An 18,124-nucleotide genomic window follows, 5' to 3' on the forward strand; every position below is an offset into this window, starting at 1 on the left:
CCCCCCCCCCCCCCCCCCCCCCCCCCCCCCCCCCCCCCCCCCCCCCCCCCCCCCCCCCCCCCCCCCCCCCCCCCCCTTCTCCACCCTTCCCGCCCACAAGACGCATGAATAGATTTGTATATTCTGTGTGTATTCAAAAACTGTATTATCTCGTGTATACATTTTTTTTCTATATAGTAGAATTGCGTGTATAGTTAGGTCTAGGTTAGATGCTTAGGTTCAGTTGGCAGTTATTTGTAATTACAGTACACGAGTGAAGCGTAAATAGAGGCAGGAAACATGAAATGAAACACTCTGTTCAATAAAGTTCAGTCGTAATCACTTGTCATGTATATAGTGCCATTTTTGGTTTGTGAATTTGGCCAGTGTCTCCATGATGGGGCCCACACACACACACACACACACACACACACACACACACACACACACACACACACACACACACACACACACACACACACACACACCACACACACACACACACCAAATCACAGCCAAGTGCTCGAAGGAACAAGGCATGAACCATGACGTTTTCGAGCGAGGTGTTCAATTAACCCTCCCTCTCTCTCTCTCTCTCTCTCTCTCTCTCTCTCTCTCTCTCTCTCTCTCTCTCTCTCTCTCTCTCTCTCTCTCTCTCTCTCTCTCTCTCCCTCTCTCCCTCTCTCTCTCTCTCCCTCTCTCCCTCTCTCTCTCTCTCTCCCTCCCTCCCTCCCTCCCTCTCTCCCCCACAGAACCCCCGCTCCGTCTCCCCCCTCTCCCCCTTGTGTACTTTTTTTGCGTTTCACTTGCCAAGATAACAATTTTACAACTTCCTCTCTGCCCAAGATAATAGAGATAACTAGCTCGTCTTCTTAACCTAACCTGTGACCCGCCTAGACATGGTCATTACCACTAATGCGGACCGTCCGTACTAGTCTGTATACCCCCCCCACCCCTCTCCCCCCTTAGCGTATACTTTAACCGGACCGTACTAGTCTGTATACCCCCCCCCCCTCTCCCCCCTTAGTTTATACTTTAACCTAGTTTTATTGCTTTTGCAAAAATATCTAAGAGTCATATCACTAGTACGAACAAAAAAAATTTATTATTATTATTATTATTATTATTATTTAACACTTATTATGGACTAACATTTTTTTTTATATATTTAATTGAAAATATATGGATGCAATATTTAGTTTGAGTAGAAAAATACACTTATGTAAGTGTAAAAATACTCTTACGTAAAAATACTCTTACGTAAAAATACTCTTACGTAAAAATACTCTTACGTAAAAATACTCTTACGTAAAAATAATCTTACGTAAAAATAATCTTACGTAAAAATAATCTTTCCTTGTGTATGTGTAAATGAGTGTTCCATTATCCATCTTATCTTCGTGATAAGATGGAAATGGAAGAGGTAAAAGTAGCAGAAGACCTGAAAGGAGGAAGAGGAGGAGGAGGAGGAGGAGGAACAGGTAAACTGACATATAGGAGAAGAATTAAGAAGAGGAGGAAGTAGAGAAACTAGTGGATCAGAACTAGGAAGAAAAAAAAGAGACAGGCAGACAGACAGACAGACAGAAGTAGTGTTTCTACGGGTGAATTTATAACTGAATTAATAATAATGGGGAAAAATATTAATTTTTGTTTCACAATTTACAAATACATCTTTGGGGGTCGGCCACATCATGGACGAACGTCTAATTATCAACAATTAATCCCCCGTCATCAATTACAAATTAATAACATTTATCTCGCAAATAGTTTCAATTTGACAATCAAAATTTCAGGTAATGAACCAAAGTTATGGATTCCTTGTCAATATCTTCGAAAAAGTCTCTCTCTCCAAAGTCTCGTAATTGATTTCTTTTCAAGTTTTTCTCGGCAAGTTCTTCAAGTTCTTTCTGTGTTCAAGGAGCAGTTTTCAAAATGCTTCGTCCAGGCATTGTAATTACAGATAATTAATATCAGAGCCAACCTTAACTAGGACTAACTGTACTGAAACCTATACAACGTAATTACATTAATTAGGCTATAAAAACACACACATTAATTACTCCTCGAACGAGTATAAGACTTGAGGATTGGTTGCTGAATCTCGCTTGAGAATCCGATTGGAGGATCTGATTGGGCATTCCCGAAACCCTTTTGCCTATTGGTGGTTCTATCTAATCCTCAGTAACAACTAATTAACCAATACATCACGCTCTGAATATTTTTTCTAAATCAAATTAATTTTAAATTGATCAAACTATTCGGCACATTTCGAACGTTCGTGTAATGATTTTTTTGGTTTAAGTGTATGAAAACCGGCCGTGTGTGTGTGTGTGTGTGTGTGTGTGTGTGTGTGTGTGTGTGTGTGTGTGTGTGTGTGTGTGCGTGCTTGCGTGCGCGTGTGTGTACTCATCTATTTGTACTCACCTATTTGTACTCACCTATTTGTGCCTGCAGGATTAAGCATTGACTCTTGGATCCCGCCTTTCTAGCCATCGGTTGTTTACAGCAATGACTCCGGTCCTGTTTCCCTATCATACCTAGTTTTAAAATTATGAATAGAATTTGCTTCCACAACCTGATCCTTAAGTGCATTCCATTTTTCCACTACTCTTACGCTAAAAGAAAACTTCCTAATATCTCTGTGACTCATCTAAGTTTCCAGCTTCCACCCACGTCCCCTTGTTCTGTTAGTATTCCGTGTGAACATTTTGTCTATTTCGACTCAATTTCCCTGAGTATTTTATACGTTCCAATCATATCCTATCCTATTGTGTCGTAAGGCTTAGTTCCTTCAGGCGCTCTTCATACCCCCCATCCCTCGTAACGCTAGGACGAGTCTCGTTGCAAACTTCTGAACCTTTTCCAGTTTCCTTATGTGTTTCTTCAGGTGGGGACTCCAGGATGGCGCGGCATACTCTAAGACTGGTCTCTCGTAGGCAGTGTAAAGCGCCCTAATGCCTCCTTGTACTCACCTAATTGTGCTTGCGGGGGTTGAGCTCTGGCTCTTTGGTCCCTGCCTCTCAACCGTCAATCAACAGGGGTACAGGTTCCTGAGCCTATTGGGCTCTATCATATCTACACTTGAAACCGTGTATGGAAGTCAGCCTCCACCAAGTGTGTGTGTGTGTGTGTGTGTGTGTGTGTGTGTGTGTGTGTGTGTGTGTGTGTGTGTGTTAATTTGTTGGTACCCCCCCCCCCCCCCGCCAGTAGATACTATCATATCTACTTTTGAAACTATTAACCAAGTTCCCTTTTACAACGAACTTCTCTTACGATAAAACCAAAAATCTTTCTGGTATCTATTCAACTCATCTGCTTTACAAGTTTCAGTCCATGTTCTAAAAGGTATCCACTGCGAAGATCTTTTTCCAGTCCGTCAACTCCCTTAAGTATTTTATTAATATCATTTTCACCTCTCTTTCTTCTTTCTTCAAGATACTTTTAAGGCGAGCTGTCTCGCCCTGCATATTCCACCCCACATGATTATGGACGAGCTCTTCTAAACGCCAGTATCTTTTCAAGTTTCTTATGTTTTTTTGAGGTGGGAGATAAACGATAGGACTGCATACCACTTTGGTCTCACGTAGGTTATGTATGTATGCGTACACACACACACATGTATGACAATTCCTGAGACCCGGCCTCAGTGATTTCCTATTATTCTCAGCTGATAAAATAAAGCTTTTCAACAAGAATGTGGAACCAAGGTTTACTTCCTCGACTCTCTCTCTCTCTCTCTCTCTCTCTCTCTCTCTCTCTCTCTCTCTCTCTCTCTCTCTCTCTCTCTCTCTCTCTCTCTCTCTCTCTCTCTCTCTCTCTCTCTCTCTCTCTCTCTCTCTCTCTCTCGTGACCTGCTCCGAACTTAACACTCCATTTATTACTCAAGAGATCACTTGTCTCCGTCTATCAGCATCACATCTTCATGCTTGACCCCTCGGGCCAGACACCGAGCCTTCATACGCTCTGGCTTTACGACGTCCTGGGTCTGAGCCCGCTCTAGCTTTACGGACGTCCTGGGTCTGAGCCCGCTCTAGCTTTACGACGTCCTGGGTCTGAGCCCGCTCTAGCTTTACGACGTTCTGGGTCTGAGCCCGCTCTAGCTTTACGACGTCCTGGGTCTGAGCCCGCTTTAGCTTTACGACGTCCTGGGTCTGAGCCCGCTCTAGCTTTACGACGTCCTGGGCCTGAACCCGCTCTAGCTTTACGACGTCCTGGGTCTGAGCCCGCTATAGCTTTACGACGTCCTGGGCCTGAGCCCGCTATAGCTTTACGACGTCCTGGGCCTGAGCCCGCTCTAGCTTTACGACGTCCTGGGTCTGAGCCCGCTCTAGCTTTACGACGTCCTGGGCCTGAGCCCGCCCTAGCTTTACGACGTCCTGGGCCTGAGCCCGCTCTAGCTTTACGACGTCCTGGGCCTGAGCCCGCTCTAGCTTTACGACGTCCTGGGCCTGAGCCCGCTCTAGCTTTACGACGTCCTGGGCCTGAGCCCGCTCTAGCTTTACGACGTCCTGGGCCTAAACCCGCTCTAGCTTTACGACGTCCTGGGCCTGAACCCGCTCTAGCTTTACGACGTCCTGGGTCTGAGCCCGCTCTAGCTTTACGACGTCCTGGGTCTGAGCCCGCTCTAGCTTTACGACGTCCTGGGCCTGAACCCGCCCTAGCAGTATGGAAAAAGGTGTTCACTTGTTCAAGGAGCCAGGCAGAAGACGGCTGACCTAAAAATTGCCCGGAAAGGCCGAAGGGGGAAAGTAATATATATATATATATATATATATATATATATATATATATATATATATATATATATATATATATATATTCTCTTGATGTATTAGTTATGGGAAAGTGCATTGCCAGATATAATTTTACATGTGTGGCATTACACCATATGTGTCCATCTATATCTCCTCCTTCAGTGTTGGTCAGAGACAGACAGACAGCGCCAGTTAGCCGTCAAGTCCAACGTGGATAAGGATACCGGACAAATGGTGCACATTTGTCCCTGTTGCATTTGTCCCATGAGAGCATTGACCACTGGAGGAATATGTCCAATAAACTTTCTAAACTAATTTATATTATATCGCGCGCACACAATATTATCTATATAATAATATTTATTACTGTCATTCTTTTAGTATCATTTATCTTTACAATTTTTCACTAATACAATTAACAAGTAAAAATTTAATTATTACAATTACAATTTGCAAACTCAACAAATTTGTTCTTACTGTTGAAGAGCTCAATTAGGCTTTACGCCAAGAGTTAGTGGTCGGTTAACCCTTTTGTTGTATAGAGGCATTATATGCTTTGAGTGACGGCCTCGTCAAACTTTTGTTGTATAAGGAATTATAAATCTAATTATATACGCTGGTATAATTTATACTTCCGGTGATCGCTGGAGATTTTGAGCTCTTTTTTTGGTGCTTGTGGGTCTATGATTTGATTATAGGCGTGTTTTAATAAGGGGAGATTATAGCCCTGTTTTAATAGGGGAGATTATAGCCCTGTTTTAATAAGGGGAGATTATAGCCCTGTTTTAATAAGGGGAGATTATAGCCCTGTTTTAATAAGGGGAGATTATAGTCCTGTTTTAATAGGGGAGATTATAGCCCTGTTTTAATAAGGGAGATTATAGCCCTGTTTTAATAGGGGAGATTATAGCCCTGTTTTAATAAGGGGAGATTATAATCCTGTTTTAATAAGGGGAGATTATAGCCCTGTTTTAATAGGGGAGATTATAGCCCTGTTTTAATAGGGGAGATTATATACCTGTTTTAATATAGGTGATCGTATTCTTAAAAGGGTATTTTTTTAATGTTTGGATAATATTAGTTCTAACGGGAGGATTCTCCCGAATCCTTATCCGGGAGATTCGGATAAGGATTCTTTGTATCCTCTTATCCATGGGATACAAAGGGGTTAATGGTGATTTTCCAATATATAAATAATTACACATTTCTATCTCATTCAAGTTAACATATTACGAGTGAAATATATATATATATATATATATATATATATATATATATATATATATATATATATATATATATATATATATATAACGACACAGCCGTCTATTGATATCTATCCAAATAGAATACATTTTAGAACTAATTTTACCCTGCACAAAATTTTCATTTGATTCATAAAATTTTGAAATAATTTTCTCCCGTCATAAATACTTCTCATTGAAATCTTCTCCTTCCTGCGTCGTAATCTTCAAGCTGGTACAGGTAATGGAGCTTAGGAGAGACGCTAAAGCTTAAGTACGTCGACCCCCCCCTCCCCCCCTCCCCCCCTCCCCCCTCCCCCCCTCCCCCCCTCCCCCCCTCCCCCCTCCCCCCCTCCCCCCCTCCCCCCCTCCCCCCTCCCCCCTCCCCCCCTCCCCCCCCATTCATCTTGTCGGCTTTAATTTGTTCCTTAACGTTAATTGTTTCTCTCCATGATCCACTCTTAATTAGCTGTAATTAAACTTTTCATTCTCTGATGTTCATTTGCCTCGGCCACATAGTTGTGTATCTTTGCGTCTGCGTCTGGTTCCCTGCGTCTGCGGCTGGCTCTCTGCGTCTGCGGCTGGCTCCCTGCGTCTGCGGCTGGCTCCTTGCGTCTGGCTCCCTGCGTCTGCGGCTGGCTCCCTGCGTCTGCGGCTGGCTCCCTGCGTCTGCGGCTGGCTCCTTGCGTCTGCGTCTGGCTCCCTGAGCGTTGCGTCAGGCCACATGGCGTCTGTCCCCCATGCATCTGACTGTGTGCGTCAAGCAGGGTGCGTGCGTCAAGCAAGCTACCTGCGTCAAGCTTCCTGCTGTATGGTAAACCCTCTACAATGCTCTATAATTTTCTTCGCGATAACTTGCAGGAGTTCACAAGATTCAGTAGTTTTTGTTGAGTTTCTGTAATCTTCGGTCAGTTTTGGTAATGGAGCGATGATATGGACCCTGCGTATTTTTTTTTGTATTTCGCTCTTATTTTAAAGTTTTCTCTTTGGTTTCCAAGGTTTCTTGTGTGTGTATTTTATTTTTAAACTGTGTACACCATGGTCCTGAAACCAGTCTAAAAGTAAGCTCCAAGAGAAATTATATATATATATATATATATATATATATATATATATATATATAATTATATATATATAATATATATACATATATATATAATATATATATATATATATATATATATGTATAATATATATACATATATATACATATATATATATATATATATATATATATATATATATATATATATATATATATATATTTATATATATATATATATATATATATATATATATATATGTATAATATATATACATATATATACATATATATATATATATATATATATATATATATATATATATATATATATATATATATATGAATGACAGTGTCAGACCACGGAGGAAAATTGAAACAGGAATTTCCTTAAGTACGTTCGTATATTAATACATCTTCAGAAGGAGTGTATTAATTATTATACTCCTTCTGAGGATGTATTAATATACGAAAGTACTTAAGGAAATTCCTGTTTCAATTTTCCTCCGTGGTCTGACATTGTCACATTTTTAATCACTTATTTTCGTGATACATACACACCACACACACACACACACATATACATATATATATATACATATATATATATATATATATATATATATATATATATATATATATATATATATATGTCGTACCTAGTAGCCAGAACGCACTTCTCAGCCTACTATGCAAGGCCCGATTTGCCTAATAAGCCAAGTTTTCATGAATTAATTGTTTTTCGACTACCTAACCTACCTAACCTAACCTAACGTTTTCGGCTACCTAACCTAACCTAACCTATAGAGATAGGTTAGGTTAGGTAGGGTTGGTTAGGTTCGGTCATATATCTACGTTAATTTTAACTCAAATAAAAAAAAAAATACCTCATACATAATGAAATGGATAGCTTTATCATTTCATAAGAAAAAAATAGAGAAAATATGGTAATTCAGGAAAACTTGGCTTATTAGGCAAATCGGGCCTTGCATAGTAGGCTAAGAAGTGCGTTCTGGCTACTAGGTACGACATATATATATATATATATATATATATATATATATATATATATATATATATACCTCAGTGCATATATAAATCCTTTGCGGCGTCTGGTTTCGTGTTGAACTTTAACGCCTGTCAGCCTCTGGAGGGTTATTAAACCAACACTGACTCTGACCAACCCACACACACATTCTGTATAGCTGAATAAGTCAGAGTGTGTGTGTATATTCACGGATAAAGTATGATTCGCGTCTCGGTGCATCAATACAAACTAAACATTAAGCAGGTGATTGAATTAATACACGTTATACAGACAAGTATGTGGAAGTCCGTATCATATCATCTTCAAGATATACTGAGAAGAGTGGAATATCTTGGCAATGTAAAATATCTCTTGAAAGCAAAATGTATATATATATATATATATATATATATATATATATATATATATATATATAATAAATGCACGCGGTAATTATATAGACAAAGTGAGGAGAGAGATTAAGTATGTGTTAAGATTTATTGCATGAAATTTGGCGGAGAAAAGTCTTCGAAAATTGTGAGGAGTCATGGTGGGGATTTATGTGAGCCGCACGCACGCACGCACGCACGCACGCACACACACACACACACACACACACACACACACACACACACACACACACACACACACACACACACACACACACCAACATGGCCCAACAGTTTCTCACCAACGCTAAGAATATTGGAATGAATATTGCTTAATATGTATGCGATCTTAGGTCTAATCTTGTGCACATATGTCCTACTGTTAGATCTATCTTTGCATATATATTCAACCAATATTTGTATATTTTGGGCCTGGGAGAATTTAGATTAGGTAGTTGGTAAATTTGTTGCAATTTATTGAATTTTTGCAATCAATAGTAAAAAAATTAACTTTCTTTTGTTGGGGGGGGGGTTCAAAGTCCACATTTATATATATATGACATTGTCAGACCACGGAGGAAGAATTGAAACAGGAATTTCCTTAAGTATTTTTCGTATTTAATAATACATCTTCATAAGGGTGAGTTACAAGTATAAAGATTTGGACATACATAGGCAGGAGAGAGGTGAAGTGAGGTACAATGATAAAAATATAACTGGGATTGGGTGGGTATGAATAGGGGCTGCATCCTATGGGTCAATAGACCCACACATGGGTAATAATAGCATAAGAATATTAACAATGAATTAGTGAAACAAATGTGTATCAATGATCCTACTCAAATCGCCCTCTAACTGATCTATCAAAAAGGGATCTAAATTATATAAACCACTACTAATGTTCAAATTACATGATTTTGTAATCTGTATTAAAGCAGATTAAATTATGTTCCTATTGAAAGTGTTTTTTACATTTCGTTAATGAAGACGCCATCTCCCAATCAGTTTGGTGAGAATTTTCTGACAAATGAACAAACAAAGCATTAGACAATTGGCCATGTTTTACAGAGTATTTATGTTGTAAAATTTTAATATATATATATAATATAAAAATATATATAATATATAAAAACAAATAATAATACACATAGCGACTGTAGGATCATTATATATATATATATATATATATATATATATATATATATAGGGGGGTACCACCACTGGTGTAATTATAGGGACCCACAGCCTCAGAGAAGGGAACACAGAGCACTCAGGGAAAAACTTGACATTTAACTCTGAATACGAAAGAGTGTTCACTTCTCCTACCACCCCCTTTTTTTTTTTTATTATGATGTACACTTTATTATGCAAGGTTATACAGTTACATATCTGATTTTATACAAAAAATGAACATTAAGAGGACACAAGAAAAAGTTCGCTTCCTAGAGGCTGTAGATTTCCTCGAACTCCTCCGACGCCGGGCAGGAACCGAGGATGCAGCGGGCATTTCCCCTCTGGATCGCGACACTGAGGCGCTGAAAGAGAAAACTTGCTGCTCTAGGGTCTCTTGTGGTGTCAATGAGCTTGGAACCAAGATCCTTAAGAAACCTTCTTGCACTCTCACCCCATGGGCCTAGGGTCTCAGACCCTATTGGAACGAAATTGTACCTTTGATCTAATTGCCTGTACTTGACTGACTTTTGTTTTTCTCTGTGTGTCGCTGCGGCTCCTGCCGTGCCGGCAGAGAGGGTGATGTATGTCGTTGCCAGGGTGGATACGCAAGTATAGTCCCATGCTAACTGCCTGCCACCCTTCCACGGACGCAGTGTGATTCCGTCTGGTCGGCCGGCAAAGCTAACAGAGTCACGGTTCAGTAGGTTGCGGGGCTCTCTCTCCGCTGGACACTGAGCAGAGGCAAGGCTTCTTTTAATGATGTCGTTGACTTCGTCGTGTCTAGTGTGCCAACCACCCGATTTTCCACAGTGCAGGCCATGCAATCCATATTCGTCAGCATCTGCCTCGCCGCAAATACACCTGTGAACAGTGTGGATAGGGGCAGCAAGGCGGAGAGCGACTGCAATACGGAGCTCCTGCGGATCAAGACGTGTGCCTGTCGCAGACATAGGGACTGCCAGAAGGAAGTCCCCTGCATGGGGAGCCTGCACAGCTGTGAGGCGTGCACGATCACTGGGGGTTGTTGCTGCCTCCAGCAAAGCTGTGGCTTCTTTGTCTACAATGGGGCTGTCCCAACTGGATTGTTTCTTGGCTTTCGGCATGGCTGGTCTGAGTGCTGGGTCTGTCATGGCACCCCATTTCGTGTCACATTCCGTGTAGTGGGGGTCCTGTATCCCCGCTACATCACTCAGGTTGTCAGGTAGAATTTCCTTAACCAGGTCATCTGATGCTGAGGAGGAAGACAGGAAGGCTGGGACTGCAATCTGGGTGGCGGTGCGGACACCCAAGCCACCGAGCCTGACAGGAAGAGTGGCTTGTTTCCACTGGCATTCGTTGAGAGAGAGGTTAACCACTTTTTCCAGCATGGTCTTCAGTAGGAGGTCATACTCGTCAAGCTTTGGGTTGTTGTAAGATGGGGCGCACCTCAGAAAGTAGGTTAGCCTCGGAAGGGATAGGCATTTGGTGAGGAGATAAAAAGCATCGTGGGCATCGATGTCACCTATTCTGTCTTCCATCCTCCTAAGGTCTGCGATTTTCTTGTCGAGGATCTCCTCAATGGCGTTAGACCCGAGGGGAGCTCCAAGGAGGGTGCTGTTCTCGGCCCTAATGACATGGGCTCCAGGCAAGGCAGACCTTATTCTAGCTACGATGTCTGGGTTGGAGGAGACTACTTCACACTTGGAAGGGTTCAGGACGAGACCCAGGCTTACTTCTTGCTCCCTTATTTTCCTGATATCTGACAAGAGGTGGTCTACGGTGCCAGCTATAGTGCCATCATCCAAAAACCAGATGTTGAACTCGCTGGACAAGCTTTCGGTGATTTCTTTTAAGACTAAGCAGAAAAGAAGGGGAGCAAGAGGATCACCTTGCTGAACACCTTCACATGATCTGATTTCATGTTCACCAAAGAGCAGTTTTGACTCGCCACTGTAGCACGATAGTATGAACGGGTAGAGGGGCCGGAAATGGCGATGTACGGCACAAAGTACTGCATCTCTTCTTACCATGTTGAAGGCATTCTTAAAGTCCAGTTTGAGCAGGGCCTTTTCATCAGAAATGTTTGTGATGTATGCTCGTGCTGCATGGGCAGCCGCTTCACAGCCTTGGGGGATTCCAAATCCTAGCTGGATTGGTTTCAGCAATTCAGCCGCTTGCTGGCTGACAACCCTCGTAGCAGCCTTGGCAATCATGCGTCGGAGAGTGTTGCCAACAGCGATTGGCCTGATTCCTTCGTCCTTCTTTTTGAGAGCACAGAGGGAGGCACCAAAAAAGAGAGGCCTGATATATATATATATATATATATATATATATATATATATATATATATATATATATATATATATATATATATATATATATATATATATAATGATCCTACAGTCGCTATGTGTATTATTATTTGTTTTTTAGAAGGAAGAATTGAATATTGGTAAATGAAGGAATGGTTGAAATTTACAGATGACTTCAATAATTTACATGTATTTCAAATTCCAAAATGAATAACCCAGCTAATAAATTTTAATATATATATATATATATATATATATATATATATATATATATATATATATATATATATATATATATTTGGCCCATATTTTGCATGTCTCTTTGAAGGGCCCAACCACTAGTACCGGTTGATACAACCATGGTCTTTTCTTACAGGTAGTCGTTCGATACCCGATGGTCAAATTGGTTTGGTCACTGTTCCATCTGTCCTCATATCCTAGCTCCTTGTCCCCATGTCCCTTAAAAAGTTTATTTTATTTGTACTGACTTAAAACTTTCACCTTACCTGTCTCTTTTATATTTATTATTTGTTAGGTTCTGTAAAAACTTTTTCTGATGCTTGGAAGGCGAGTGTTTTATGCGGTCATTTAACTTTCATTTTCGTCAATGGTCTTTAGTCGTATGGCATCGAATATGTTCGTAAGCGTTAGGTCAATATACAGCGAGAACATGTGGTGGTATTTAGTGGTGGTAATCATTGCGGTGGTAGTTGTCAGAGATGTGTTAGCGACGGTTATAATAGTGGATTGTGGTTGGTGGTATGGAGGATGGTGGTGATAATGGTGGACGGCAGTGGTAGTGGGTGCCAATGGTGGCAGCGGTGGAAGTGACAATGGTGGCAGCAGTGGGAGTGACAATGGTGGCAGCGGTGAGAGTGACAATGGTGGCAGCGGTGGGAATGACAATGGTGGCAGCGGTGGTACTGGTGACAATGGTGGCAGCGGTGGGAATGACAATGGTGGCAGCGGTGGGAATGACAATGGTGGCAGCGGTGGGAGTGGTGACAATGGTGGCAGCGGTGGGAGTGGTGACAATGTTGGCAGCGGTGGGAGTGGTGACAATGGTGGCAGCAGTGGGAGTGGTGACAATGGTGGCAGCGGTGGGAATGACAATGGTGGCAGCAGTGGGAGTGGTGACAATGGTGGCAGCGGTGGGAGTGGTGACAATGTTGGCAGCGGTGGGAGTGGTGACAATGTTGGCAGCGGTGGGAGTGGTGGCAGGGGTGGGAGTGGTGACAATGGTGGCAGCGGTGAGAATGACAATGGTGGCAGCGGTGGGAATGACAATGGTGGCAGCGGTGGGAATGACAATGGTGGCAGCGGTGGGAATGACAATGGTGGCAGCAGTGGGAATGACAATGGTGGCAGCGGTGGGAATGACAATGGTGGCAGCAGTGGGAATGACAATGGTGGCAGCGGTGGGAATGACAATGGTGGCATCGGTGGGAATGACAATGGTGGCATCGGTGGGAATGACAATGGTGGCATCGGTGGGAATGACAATGGTGGCAGCAGTGGGAATGACAATGGTGGCATCGGTGGGAATGACAATGGTGGCAGCGGTGGGAGTGGTGAAGAAGACGGGCGGGAGTGGCTGACCAGGGCGAGGTCACCATGCCCGTCACCACCACCTATCAACTTTCAGCTCCGTGAGCGAGCGTCACGACCTCGGCCACGCCAAAAGGGCGACTCCGGGCAGCCGCTCCTCTTCCTCCTTCCCTTCTCCGTGCACTGTTGCAAAAGTTTCGGGACTCTCAGTCCTTCAGCTCCCTATTTGGACCACGATAAAGAAATAACGGGGGGGGGGGGAAGGGATTGAGCCACACCTGCTCTCTCTCTTTGGCTCGTTCTTCCTCGGTGACATGTTGCAGCATCTAGTGTGTACTGTAGGTGATTAGCTCGAGTGGGTGGTTGTAATTCCAGGAAGGGGGTATAGTGACAGAGACGCTGCTCTGACCCATTATGCTTGGCATTGTCCAGCAGGATGGGGAGGTGTAGGGGTCATGGGAGTCGTCCTACTCCCCTATTTCTAAAGAGCAAGAGTTGATGTTAGATTTTGTTACAACTATTCAGCACGATTTGACTCCAGAAAATTTCAAGTTGAGGATGAATTGGATAATTGAGTCATTTACCCAGCAGGGCGAGTCAACAAGCAACCGCCGGAGCGTGCTTTGAATAACGCGAACGATAAAAATACTTAAACAAAATTCAAAACTTGATATAAACTAATGTATAAAATGTTTCATATATCACTCTGCCATACGTTGTGATAACACGGCTTCATATATCCGAGAGAGAGAGGTTATCCCCTGTACGGAATATCCCACGTTAGATAGACCATGACTTTACCCTCCGTCAGGGCTTTAAAAAGGAACTTTCTTGAGGTCATAAAGAAGGGTGATGATAATCGGAAAAATTCATGATCATAATTCTCTTGGAAGATGTATGTATGCTCCGCGCTGTTGCTCCATTTTAGGAGAGGCCCTGAGAGGAGAGAGGGGGGGGTGGAAGGGAGGGAGAGTGAGATTCCAGTGTGTCAAAGAACATGTAAATACGTCTCTCCTTCCTTGGCTCATCCTTCTCCTTGTACTTTGTTCCTTTATTTCTCTACAGTAACGTTCTGCTCCCCCCTCATACATATCCTCTTCTATCTCCCCTTCCCTCCCATCTTCCCCCCCCCCCCTCCCATCTTCCCCCCCCCCCTCCGTGTTCTGACCAACCACCTATTCCTTCCCCTCCTCCCCCCTTCCCCAGCACCGCTGGGGAGAGCCCCCCCTCCTCTCTCTTGCCTTCCCCCCCCCCCCTCCCCCCATCCGTTCTTTAATTAATGCCCCGAATTATTTATCGCTTTCATCTAGGTTATGCATGAACCTTTAATAACGTTTATCGCATAAAATTATCATCACGAGGCTGTAAGTCATCGCGAAGATCAATAGTTAGTGTGTAAAACTACCCTGTTTGGGGGCTCATCTTGCACAAGTTACTTTAATACTTCGTGGCGGCTACAGATATTCGTCCGCAAAGGAACATGATATTCTATCGTGTCGTCTCTCTCTCTCTCTCTCTCTCTCTCTCTCTCTCTCTCTCTCTCTCTCTCTCTCTCTCTCTCTCTCTCTCTCTCTCTCTCTCTCTCTCTCTCTCTCTTTCTCTCTCTTTCTCTCTCTCTCTCTCTGACATTAGATGTTCAGTTTCTATTTACATTTTAATCGTCGCCGTCCCAGATAGATGGAAAAGGGTAACCAGTTTTCCGGTTGTGTGGAGGGACGCCTGTCAACCCCCCAGCAAGATGACACGAGATCTAAAAGAATCCCCCAGGTGATCATAGCTCCTTCCCCAGCATCCAGCACCCCCTTGTTAAGTGGGGCCCCGCCGTGGCTATTGGGAAGCTGCAACAGATGAAAGCTGTGTAATACATGTGTATTTCTGTTAACGTCAAGCATGATACACACTCCCCCCTTCCCCTTTCTTCCCTTAACCTCTCTCTCCCTCTCCCCCTTCTTCCCTTCCCCTCCCCTAACCCCTTCTTCCCTTCCCCCCCCCCCTGGATGTTGTCCTGGCGTGGGTTAATTCAGGTTTCATGTTTGGGAACGTGTTTCTTATGTGTTTGTGTGTGTGTGTGTGCTGATCTTGAGTGTCCCCTGTTCTTATGTGTCGGCTGTTCTCATGTGTTCACTGTTCTATGGTGTTCGCTGTTTGTTCTCCATGGGTGGAGAGTTTGAAGATATGTTAAAATACCCACTAATTCATTGCATAAATACCAGCCAATTCCTTAAAAATGTATAATATTGTGAGTCAGAAATACAAGAATACATTCAGCTACATCTCTCTTAAAGTATGATGCTGGGGAAAGTATGTTACGGGTGTTATATAAATAAGCTGGTATTAGGACTGGTGCACCATACTGTAAGCTTAGTATATGTCAAATCCTAAAAAAAATGCATTTATGAGAGCAGCTGGTGGCAACTTGAATGACCTGGCTCAACCGGAAGCTATTTGGCCGGAAATGGGTCATAGCTCGAATTTTTATAGAAAATCGGCCCGAAACGCAGCGCGTACTAGTGGCTTTACAAGATTGTAATTGCTATCCTATGTATCCTCACAATCCCAATGTACCTTCTTGTATATATATAACAAAATAAATAGCTTGCCGAGCAACAATGGAGAAGGAAGTCTTAAGTCTGAAGGAAGGGCCAGAGGGAATGCCACAGACGTGGGCAGAGGCGATTTGACAGGATGGGTATAGACATAGCCAAAGCTACTCAGTCCCTTTCTTTTAAGACGTATCTAATCGTCTCAATAAACGTACTTGAAATTGAGAGGGATTTGAGGTGAGGGACGATGGTGGTGGTGGTAGAGCAGGTCTATTAACATGCGAACAAATCCACAAGGACCGTGACGAGGATTCGAACCTACGTCCGAGAGCATCCCAGTTTGTTCATTTGATATATCACGTTATTGTGATTTCTGAGTGTATTAACCTGCCGTCGTAACTATGGTGTGTGGGATGAGCCGATGGCAACGCGTTCCTAACTGGTGAACCTCTCACGTTGGAGCAGACTGACACGTGCTGGATTGTACGAAATGGTATATATATATATATATATATATATATATATATATATATATATATATATATATATATATATATATATATATATATATATATTTTAGTAGTAGTGTGTGTGGGGGGGGGAGGTTAAATGTAAATATGAACAGATATGAAAATCATTGTATGAACAGATATATATATATATATATATATATATATATATATATATATATATATATATATATATATATATATATATATATATATATATATATATATGTCGTACCTAGTAGCCAGAACGCACTTCTCAGCCTACTATGCAAGGCCCGATTTGCCTAATAAGCCAAGTTTTCCTGAATTAATATATTTTCTCTAATTTTTTTCTTATGAAATGATAAAGCTACCCATTTCATTATGTATGACGTCAATTTTTTTTTATTGGAGTTAAAATTAACGTAGATATATGACCTAACCTAACCAACCCTACCTAACCTAACCTAACCAATCTTTATAGGTTAGGTTAGGTTAGGTAGCCGAAAAAGTTAGGTTAAATAAGGTTAGGTTGGTTAGGTAGACGAAAAACAAATAATTCATGAAAACTTGGCTTATTAGGCAAATCGGGCCTTGCATAATAGGCTGAGAAGTGCGTTCTGGCTACTAGGTACGACATATATACACTTCACCTTCTGAAGATGTATTTAATATACGAAAGTACTTAAGGAAATTTCCTGTTTCATTTTTCCTCCGTGGTCTGACATTGTCACATTCTTAATCACGTGTTTATTTTCGTGATATACACACATACACATATACATATATATATATATATATATATATATGTCGTACCTAGTAGACAGAACGCACTTCTCAGCCTACTATGCAAGGCCCGATTTGCCTAATAAGCCAAGTTTTCATGAATTAATTGTTTTTCGACTACCTAACCAACCTAACCTAACCTAACCTAACTTTTTCGGCTACCTAACCTAACCTATAAAGATAGGTTAGGTTAGGTTAGGTTAGGTTAGGTAGGGTTGGTTAGGTTCCGTCATATATCTACGTTAATTTTAACTCCAATAAAAAAAATTGACCTCATACATAATGAAATGGGTAGCTTTATCATTTCATAAGAAAAAAATTAGAGAAAATATATTATTTCAGGAAAACTTGGCTTATTAGGCAAATCTGGCCTTGCATAGTAGGCCAAAAAGTGCGTTCTGGCTACTAGGTACGACATATATATATATATATATATATATATATATATATATATATATATATATATATATATATATATATATATATATATATAGATATATATATATATAGATATATATATATATATATATATATATATATAGATATATATATATATATATATATATATATATATATATATATATATATATAATAGTGTGTGTATGAACTATAGTTATACAATACAAAAATGCAGCATTAAACATGTGACTGACGTAAGTATATGAAATACAGTTACAGCACCAATTCATTACGTAGAGGATTAGCCAGTTCGTTACTTTAAACCCGAGGTAATTCGTTATACGTTCCAGAGACTGGCCGTAATAGTTCCTAGAGACGAATATTTCGCTTAGGTTATCCTTTTATGAGTGTTCGAGCTCTCTGTCAGGAATGGTAAGCTCTCTCTCTCTCTCTCTCTC

The sequence above is a fragment of the Procambarus clarkii genome, chromosome 47 (assembly GCF_040958095.1).
Source record: "Procambarus clarkii isolate CNS0578487 chromosome 47, FALCON_Pclarkii_2.0, whole genome shotgun sequence".
Taxonomy (NCBI): Eukaryota; Metazoa; Arthropoda; class Malacostraca; order Decapoda; family Cambaridae; genus Procambarus; species Procambarus clarkii.